The sequence below is a fragment of the Mustela erminea genome, chromosome 5 (assembly GCF_009829155.1).
Source record: "Mustela erminea isolate mMusErm1 chromosome 5, mMusErm1.Pri, whole genome shotgun sequence".
In the NCBI taxonomy this organism is placed as follows: Eukaryota; Metazoa; Chordata; class Mammalia; order Carnivora; family Mustelidae; genus Mustela; species Mustela erminea.
In genome coordinates, this window is record NC_045618.1 from 98,594,432 (window position 1) to 98,602,813 (window position 8,382).

The 8,382-nt window shown below is 41.0% G+C and overlaps 1 pseudogene; it reads left to right on the forward strand.

Moving 5' to 3' along the window:
• Positions 1–1,886, forward strand: part of LOC116590211 — an 89,117-nt pseudogene extending 87,231 nt beyond the window's left edge.
• Positions 1,887–8,382: the final 6,496 nt, after the last annotated feature.

The window sequence follows — 8,382 nt, forward strand, 5'->3', positions numbered from 1 at the left end:
AAAATAGTACAAATCCAGATGGTCATCATATTGAACAAATGTACAAAAAAAAAAAAAAAAGCCAACATCAAATATATTAAATGTAGGTCACACATAGGAAATTACCTCCAATTTCACTATAAAAAGGGTTAAAACATCAATCAGAATATTTCTGCTAAATAATAAAGCGCCTTTCAAATTGCACAGCTGCATGTCCTTGACTATGAGGTTTACCTAATAGCTATCCTGTCCATAATTCCAAAAAACGTGATTTAAATACAAGGTTTTATTTTATTTCATGTGGTGAAACCATCAAGAACGGCTAGTATGACCCACAAACATCACAAATATTCATTAAAAACCCATAACATACAAGGTATGTATGAGGGAGTGAGACCCAGGGAGTTCCTCCGCTCAAGAATTCAATCCTAACCTTCTTCCAAGCAACGAAACATCCTCCCCAGGTCCCTAAATTGGGTATGATCTTCTGTTTTAATTAAGCAACTCAGCAACATCTGGTCTGGAGTATAATTTATCTAAGGAAATGAGTGAGGGAAAAGGACAGCCAAAAAATGGATGGAGACTTACTGTGGATCACCTCTATACGTTCTTACATACAATGTAATTGAAGATTACAGTTTTATTCTATTCTTGTCCAAAACTGGATAGCTGCCACCTGCCTGAAAGAGATATTCTGGATTTTTTTACCCCTATCCTGTCTTGGGAATTTTTTATTGTTCTGTGCTTCAGTTCTTTTTGAATGACAGATATATTCATTTTTTCCATCCTTTTGGTTTAAAAAAATAATAATGTAACAACTACTCCATCCCCCCAGTGGTTTTCCACTTTCAACCCCCTGACGTAAAATTAATCTACTTACAGAAATGATTGAGCAAAAAAAAAAAAAAGAAAGAAAGAAAGAAAAGAAAAGAAAGAAAGAAAGGAGAGGAAAGGAAAGAAAAGGAAAGAAATGGTTGAGCTGACTCCTCCTCCACGTCTCCTCCCACTGCCCCCTGTCAAGGGAGTGAAGGACAGCTCACACCGTATCCCATTCTCTTTACTACCCAGGTGGCCTTGAGCATGTATTTTAATCATTCTAAGCCTTGGGGGTTTTTTATCTAAAAAAGAGAGAGAAAGATTGCTGTAATGAGCTTTTAAGATCATGTACATAAATCCAAGACAGTGTCTCTCAAAGCTGGCTCTTTCATAAATGTCAGTTCCCTTCCTTAGGTATGCAAAAGTCCTCACAGCCTGTCCTGCACTATAATCCAGCTCCCAAAATGTCCAGCCCCAGAGCCCTGGCATCAAAATCATCCCAGAATTCACTTTTTTTTTTTTAAGATTTTATTTATTTATTTATTACAGACAGAGATCACAAGCAGGCAGAGAGGCAGGCAGAGAGAGAGAGGAAGAGAAGCAGGCTCCCTGCCGAGCAGAGAGCCCGACGCAGGGCTCCATCCCAGGACCCCGAGACCAGGACCCGAGCCGAAGGCAGAGGCTTAACCCACTGAGCCACCCAGGCGCCCCCCAGAATTCACTTTTTAAGAAATTTCAGGACAGGAGAGCCTGGCTGGCTGCATCAGTGCAGACATGACTTTTGGTCTTGGGGTTGTGAGTTCCAGCCCTACATTGGGTGTAGAGATACTTAAAAATTAAAAATCTTGAAAAAAAAAAAAAAAAAGAACTTTGGGTTGGCATAAGAAAAGTTCATTGTCTCCTTCTATTCTTAGCTTTATGCAGGCCATCCTCAGGGACAAAACAGTCAAAAGACAGTGGCCATGGACTTAGGAAAGAACTCTGATATCGCAATGCTCACTGTTCGAGTAGCACCTGCCTCATCGGACGTCCAGCGAAAGAAAGAAGCCATCTGCCCACGCTCTGAAAGTGCATATTCTGCCCTCAACTGATAGAAGTCAAAAAGCCCCCAAACCAAAACTCAGTCTCTCTTCAATAGAAGTGGCCTTGACCACTTGCCTCTCCTCTCCATGACTCCAAAGAACCCATACAACTCCCCTGAAAACCGTTTCTCCGGTCTAAGGCAAACATATCCCAGGCCTTTGTAGTCACACTGAACCTCATTGTCAACTAACTATCATCAGCCTGCACAACTATGTGCCCTCATGACAAAGAGCCACAGATATTATTCATGTAAAGCAATCATATAACCCTCTGTCCTATGTATCATTCTAAGCATTTTACAAATAATAACTCAGGCCTTGTAAGTGCTTAGGTAGATACAATACTCTTATTCTCCCCATTTTACAGAGGAAGAAACTGAGTCTGGGAGCAGTTAACTGCCGGACAGGCTGGTTTCAAAATCTCTACTCTTGACTATCAAATCATGCTTCCCCCCCTTCTGCCACGCAGCTTGAGGGCTGCGGTCAGGCTGGCAACATTATAGAAGGTCTTTCTGTGCATATAACATTCATAGCAAATCCAGAAGCCCAGAGTGATGATAAAAGTTGTTTTGTTACAGAGTTATTATGGGTACATGGAAGCTGCAAATTACAATGAACAGAGGCTGGGATGTGCCGTCAAATTGACTTGGATCAAATCCCAGCTCCGTAAATTGTGTGTCTCTGAGCTAGTTGATTAACTATTATGAGTCTCCGTTTCCACATCTCTAAATAGGGACCACGGCATCTATTGCCCAAAATTTCTGGGGAGATCAAAAGAGACAAATTGGGTGAAGTACCCATAATGTGCTTCCCACATAGTGTAAGTTCAATAAGCTAGAGTTTTTAGATTTGAGGTACAAATTGTCTTGCTGTGTACAGGTGTGTTTTTGTTTTTCTGTGAGAGACTCACAAGTCATTGAAGACAACAACAAAAAAATTCTAGAAGAAAACCTATAGGCAAAGAGTCATTCAGACTCTAGTGGTTAGAAAACTAACAATTCATTTCAATACCTAAGTAAGTTTCCTGGGCGTTTCGTAAATAAATAAATGGGTATGAGCTCAAGTGCAGAAGCAGTAAAGGAAGGTGTTTCAAAATAACCTACTTGGTCTTTTAAATAAAAATCAATCATTTGTCATGGGAAATATCATTCTCCTGTTTCATTTATTAAAAATACAAAGAAGAAAATATTATAGATAATATCTTACCAGCTGAATGGGCCCCTATGGTATAATTATATCATCAGTCCTCTACCTCTCCCCAGACCTTTGGTGGGACTATGTTTCTCTGGCCCCTTAAACTAAGTGTGGGCATGTATCTCACTTTGGCTAATGAAATGTCAGCAGAACTGTTGTAAGTCTCTTCAAGGCTGAAGCATTTAATTGCCAGGGTGAGACCCAGCAGAACTTTATTTGCCAGTTCTAGGGGTCAGGAAGCTCATAATAAGTTGAAATCTCCACCAGCCTGGGTTTAAGTAACCATACACAGGGCTCTCCCGTCAGTTCTCACTGGTCACATGGCATGGGCAAGATATAACCTTTTGTTATATTAAGTCACAAAAAGTTAAGGGCTGTTTGTTACGGAAGCTGCACCTCACCCAGCCCTCCTGACAGGATGACGGGATAACTTACAGAGAAAGTTGAGTTAATGCTGCTGACAAACTTCTCTCACTGACCTCACAGAATGAGGATTATTCAACTCAACTCCTGGATGTCTAAAAAGACAAATATGGGGGCCCCTGGGTGGCTCAGCCAGTTAAACATCTGCCTTCAGCTCAGATTATGATCCCAGGATCCTGGGATCAAGTCCCACATAGGCTCCTTGCTTATCCCTCTGCCTGCCACTCCCCTGCTTGTTCTCTCTCTCTCTCTCTCTCTCAAAGAAATAAAATATTTTAAAAATTTTAAAAATAAAATTAAAAAAACAAATACAGTTGATTGTATCACTGCAATCTCAGGCTTCAGTGAGTAGCTGCCTCCTGTCTATTTATTCTAATTTCAAGGGATTTCTGCTTCTTTGATGGTAAATACTACTAAAGCCTGCTTTTTAAACTCACTTGGCTTTTACAGGCTTGAGAAATTCCTAAACATATTTAATAAACATAAAGTATAAATACTTAATGTTATTTAGGCATTAAGATTATCCATTTCTATTAACATGGGCCTAAATTGTCTAGAACAACTAAGAACCTTTATCTTTTTCACTCTCCAGGAAGAAATAGTTATGGTGGCTTCCCCCTGCTTACCTACTTATCACAACATCATAAAGAGTTAAAATTCTAAAACACAGAGAAGCCTAAGAAAGAGATAAGTATATATCAGGACTTGAAAAGCTGTAATGATCACAGAATAGGTCCCAGCCTAAAGATTCAAAGCAACCTTTCATAAGAAAGGCTCACCAGAGTGCTATAAAGGCAGGCTAAGTCATATCTCCTCTCACCCCGCCAACCAGCAGTGTCTCCTATGTCCTACTCAAGTCCCATGTTTGTGGACTGAGTCATATACTCAGCTAGAGCTCTACAGCATGAACCGTAACTGACCTGTGGCAAATTGCTGTGAAGTTCAGCATGAAAACTCAGAAAGTCTCATTGAGCCTTTTAACACGGCTAGAGCAAGTTATAGAATCCGGGTCTATGAACAGGCTTCCCTTGAAGCAATAGGTTCCTGGGAATGTTACACATAAATCTCGGTAGATACACAGAAAGACAGATAGTTTGATATCCCTATATAAATAAAGAGAGATGTTCATAGGTACATATTTCTAAAGTCTCATATGTATCTAATTTTTACTAGCAAACCAAAGGAGTACTTATAGTAAAATACTTTGCACCATGACTAATCATTCTCCAATATCTTGGTATTAATCTTAGAATGTACCTCATTTGCCCTATTTTATAACCTTGCATAAATGTCTAGGGATCAACTGCTTTATCAAAACCCCTGCCTGCCTAAGTGTTCTGAACAAGCAGTCGTAGCTAAGGAAAACCCACAGGATCTTGAGACTGCTGTTTTTCCTCATTTGTTTTGATTTCTGCCTCCGGTGGGAGTCAAAGGATGAAGGGAACAGACCTTCAGCTACAAGGCGGGTGGGCTGGCTTCCCACAGTGGTGCCTCTGGGCTGGACAGTGGACTGGGCATGCGCCCAGGCAAGAGCTTCACCTCTCTGAGGCTCTTACCTTATCAGTAGGTGGGGTTTGGGGTAAGGTGGGGAGCAATAATCCAGAAAATCTCTAAAACTGCTTCTAGGTGTAAAGCCTCCTAAGGAATAAATGAGTGATTTAACATCTACTTTCAGTACGAGGCAGCAAGAGAATGAATGGGCAGGACAGGATGAGGCTGACTTGGCACAAACTGGAGAGTTTCTGGGGCAGGGGACAAAGGACATAATTTTATGATTGTTTTGTTATAAGTATTCCTCTTGAAGCAGTTTTCACTGGACTCCAATCTGCAATTTCTCCTTCACCTAAAGTCCCTAACCCCTCATCAGGTCTTTACAGACAGACTCTGTGTGCCTGTAGCCCCCAAATGAGGTACAGTTTTCTGCCCTGGGCATGGAGGAGACTGATTCCAATAAAATAAGAATAAAAGGATAAAGATAAAAGACCAGAAAGAAAATACATTCACCAATAAAATGTGTTAATATGTCTGGTTTTCATGTTATCTACTACCAGTTGGAAGCTACTGTGACAGAGCCTTTATTTCTGGGACATTTTTACATGCTCACGGAGACTAAACAATAGAAGCAAACACTAAACTACACTCAGTTAAGAGCGGAGGTTGTTAAGATCGGTGATGAATCCTCAGTGGCTGGTAGTGTGCCCTGATTCATCCTTGATTCATTTCTAATACACTTGTTGATAGAAGATAGGAAAACCCAACTAGCTCAAACAAGATAAAACAAACAGGCTGGTGGACAGAACAGGATGGAAGTCCTGTGGCTTATGAGAGCCTGTCTATGTAATCAGCTGGCACCTTCTGTGGCTTTCCAGCATCCTTCTCTTAAGATGCTCTGAATTTACCATTCTCATTTCTCGTACTTTGCATATTCTGTTCTCTCAACCTGAAACACTACCCTCCTACAACTTTGCTTTTGCCTAAATAATGCCTTCTTATCTCACTGGTCTTCTTTCTCCAGGAAGTCCTGCCTGACACTCTCAGGCTGAGTTAGATATTCCTCCAATGGGCCCCACTGCCCCGTATTAAGATTGCCTGCCTGCTCCTCTGTGTCACCTGCAGGACTACAGGCCTCTCAAGGACTGTTACTGTGCATTTATGTCCTTATATCCCCAGTGCCTACAGTGTAGCTGGTGCATAGTAGATGCTCAACAAATATCCATCAATGAATGGTATAACCCAGTCTCCTGACCTCATCATCAAAATCCTACAATAGTGGGGCGCCTGGGTGGCTCAGCGGGTTAAAGCCTCTGCCTTCGGCCCAGGTCATGGTCCTGGGGTCCTGGGATCGAGCCCCGCATCGGGCTCTCTGCTCAGTGCAGAGCCTGCTTCTCTCTCTCTCTCTTTCTGCCTGCCTCTCTGCCTGCTTGTGTTCTCTGTCAAATAAATAAATAAAATCTTTTTAAAAAAAAAATCCTACAGTAGAGTCAGCCACACCGTTCCTGTTTCTTTCTCCAAGGTAAAACCAAACAAGCTGAAAAATAAAGTGGTACTTCTCGCAAGATGTTCTATTCTCCTTGACTAATAGCACAGGGAAGCCTGTGCCTGGTTCTCCAGGCCAGGCACACATCACACATTCAGTTCTGTACTTCTATCCCTTTTTTCCCTGCCACTCTTATTGCACCACCCCTTCCTCATATAATCTTTTGTCAAGTGTAAATTTTAGGGATCATCACAAACCAGAGATTATTCAAGATACTCTCCTAAAAATCATTCCAAAAGACCATTCCACAAGAGAACCAAGGATGAAAATGGTTCCATTTATGTTATGTGTCCTGAAAATCATTTTGATGAAAGCATTAAAGATGGAGATTGTAGGCTTTGCTGTCAAAACATGTCCAGGGGGACATCTGGGTGACTCAGTTGGTTAAGTGTCTGCCTTCGGCTCAGGTCATTATCCCAGAATCCTGGGATCAAGTCCCATATTGGGCTCCTTGATTAGTAGGGAGCCTGCTTCTCCTTCTGCCTGACACTCTCCCTGCTTGTGTGCTTGCCTGCTATCTCTCTATCTCTTTCTCTGACAAATAAATACAATCTTTAAGAAAAAAAAAATTATGTCCAGAATCTGACCACATCTCACCAACTTTACTTGCTCCCCCACATGTCTGTGACAACCTCCTCATGATTGCCTATAGCTGCCCTTGCTCTATGTCTCAGGGAAGTTCTAATTTCAAGACAGCCACCACTTCATCATTCCAAATTGTTGTCAGATCACTTTCCCATCCTGTTCAAAACTCCCCAATGGACTTCTCAATTCACTCAGAGGAAAGACCATGTACTTACATGGACTAAAGGTCTGAGGACCAGCCCCAGCTGCACACCTAAGACTCCATACTTCCTTCTGGTCTTTGCTCAAATAGTATCTTCTTTTTTTTTTTAAAGATTTTTATTTATTTATTTGACAGAGATTACAAGTAGACAGAGAGGCAGACAGAGAGAGAGGAAGGGAAGCAGGCTCCCCGCTGAGCAGAGAGCCCGATGCAGGGCTCGATCCCAGAACCCTGGGATCATGACCTGAGCCGAAGGCAGAGGCTTTAACCCACTGAGCCACCCAGGTGCCCCTCAAATGGTGCCTTCTTAGTGATGCCATCCCTGGCCAACCTATCTAAAATGACAACAAATATAAAATTTTTTTTCATATCCTCCTTCCCTTCCTTATTTTTCTCTTTATCACCTCTCATTAATGTGCTCTACACCTTCTAATTTATCTTATTTACTTCCTATCCCCTAAAGTTTCACTAAAATGTAAGCTCCAAAAAAGTTTTCTTTTCTCTTTGGATCACTAATGTATTCTCCACCCTTAGAATAGTAGATGGTATAGAAGAGGTATGCAATAAATATTTATTGAATGAAAGAATGAATGGAAACATTGTTGCCATCATACTTGGAAACAGAATGACAAATTTAACTAAAAATCTACTCCCAAGTCATTATTAATATTTATCAATAAATAATGTTGTAAGAGTCAACTCTTACAAGTGTGTCATGAGGAAAACCATTATAGTGATAGTGATGCAAGTGAATTTTGGTTGTTAATTGTAGATGGTAGAAGAGAAAAAAAACAGCTCAAACGTAATGTTTGGTTTCCAACGTACAATGCTTTCCAATCTTAGCTGGACCCTTCCATCTTACTCAGGAAGCCATTCATTTTGCTGATCATGTCCCTATTCTATTCTTTATAGCCTATTATTCTAAGTGCTTAGCACTTTCCTCAAGATCCCCATTTACAGAGGAAGAGAAGCCATCAGTATCTCTCTTTTCCAAGTGTATTGTAGTAAATAGAAAAATGAGTCACAGCTGTTCACACCTCCCTGTATCCATACCCTTTGTGATT